Source organism: Penaeus monodon, chromosome 25 (genome assembly GCF_015228065.2).
Source record: "Penaeus monodon isolate SGIC_2016 chromosome 25, NSTDA_Pmon_1, whole genome shotgun sequence".
Lineage (NCBI taxonomy): Eukaryota > Metazoa > Arthropoda > Malacostraca > Decapoda > Penaeidae > Penaeus > Penaeus monodon.
In genome coordinates, this window is record NC_051410.1 from 5172615 (window position 1) to 5173106 (window position 492).

Consider the following 492-nt stretch of genomic DNA (forward strand, 5'->3'; position numbering starts at 1 on the left):
TTGTATATCCACCCAGTTATATCCCACGTCACAACGCTTTGCAAACGGCTTCTCTATCCCTCATCCCCCCCATTTCCCTTTCTCACCAATACATTATCTATGCCTCCCATCTAAACCCTTTTCCTAATCACATCCCCTTGCAAAAAAAGGCTCAACACACACCCTCGTCTCATCCTCGTGGTTATAGCCATACAAATTTTTATCCAAGAGACTCTATCCTCACATCCATTGGTATTTTCTTTCGTGGTCAAATGGAAGGTGGCGGTGTCTGCAGTGCCGGCAAAAAATGCTATCCAGTTTGCATCCTCTATTGGGTTTTTCTCCCTATCCCTCTATTTTCTCTCTCTTCCTATTTTCCATCTATTTTCTCTTTCTCTCTGTTTTCTATCAATCTATTTGTCCTCCTTTTGTCTTACTCTTTCCCTCTCCTTTCTCTTGATTTTCTCTTTTTCTATCTGTTTCTATCGCTATCTTGTCTGTCTATCTGTTTCT